At 42.0% G+C, this 891-nt stretch overlaps 1 pseudogene; it reads left to right on the top strand.

The window, feature by feature from the left end:
- The first annotated feature begins 565 nt into the window (after positions 1–565).
- LOC126472160 (5S ribosomal RNA) lies at positions 566–683 on the top strand (annotated as a pseudogene).
- The last annotated feature ends 208 nt before the right edge of the window (positions 684–891 follow it).

Below are 891 nucleotides of genomic sequence, written 5' to 3'. Positions count from 1 at the left end.
TGTGAGTGCTTAGCTTGCAAATTCCGTGTTTATCATTATGAAACATTTACAGTTTTGTTGTATCAGCTATCTCATGTTTCCAAAGGAAAGAATGTAGCACTAAAATGTAGCTAAGATTCCTAGCCTGAAGATAGAGCCCCAGACACAAAATATCATTACGCATAAGAAAATAAAAAGTTCATAAAAAATCGATTGTTACATTTCTTCATTTATCACAGTCATGTGTAACAGAGAGACGATAAAAAGTGTCTACTACCTAGTTAAAATTTCTTAGTAATCTGTTGAGTTTTCATATCATCTTCTATGTCATATCATCTGCTTAACTTTTCATATTGCTCTAGTATTCTGTCGATAACAGAAAACTGTATATTCACATTTTCGATTTTTTCCATGTTTTAAATATACACTTTTCATAACTACTTTTTGATACATTGATTCCGTTATCCCAATCTCCTTTTCGAATACCGTTTCCTTTCCCTGTCATGTAGCTCTTGATATTCTTCATTCAACGATTAATGCTTGCTAGTCTCTGTCAGTGTATATATTTGATGCAGTCTCCTTTTAAGCCAACGGCGTTGCCGCAGTGGTAACACCGGTTCCCGTCAGTTCACCGAAGTTAAGCGCTGTCGGGCTGGACTAGCAGTTGGGTGGGACACCATTCGGTCTGCCGAGCGCTGTTGGCAAGCGGGTTGCACTCAGCCCTTGTGAGACAAACTGAGGAGCAACTTGATTGAGAAGTAGCGGCTCCGGTTTCGTGAACTGAGATACGGCCGGGAAAGCGCTGTGCTCACAACATACCCCTCCACATCCGCATCCCGTTACGCCTGTGGAATGAGGATGACACGGCGGCCGGTCGGTACCTTTCGGCCTTTAAGGCCTGTTCTGGCGGAG

This window comes from Schistocerca serialis, chromosome 3 (assembly GCF_023864345.2).
Source record: "Schistocerca serialis cubense isolate TAMUIC-IGC-003099 chromosome 3, iqSchSeri2.2, whole genome shotgun sequence".
In the NCBI taxonomy this organism is placed as follows: Eukaryota; Metazoa; Arthropoda; class Insecta; order Orthoptera; family Acrididae; genus Schistocerca; species Schistocerca serialis.
Note: the sequence above shows the minus strand (reverse complement) of the source record. Positions and strands in the feature narration are given on the sequence as shown.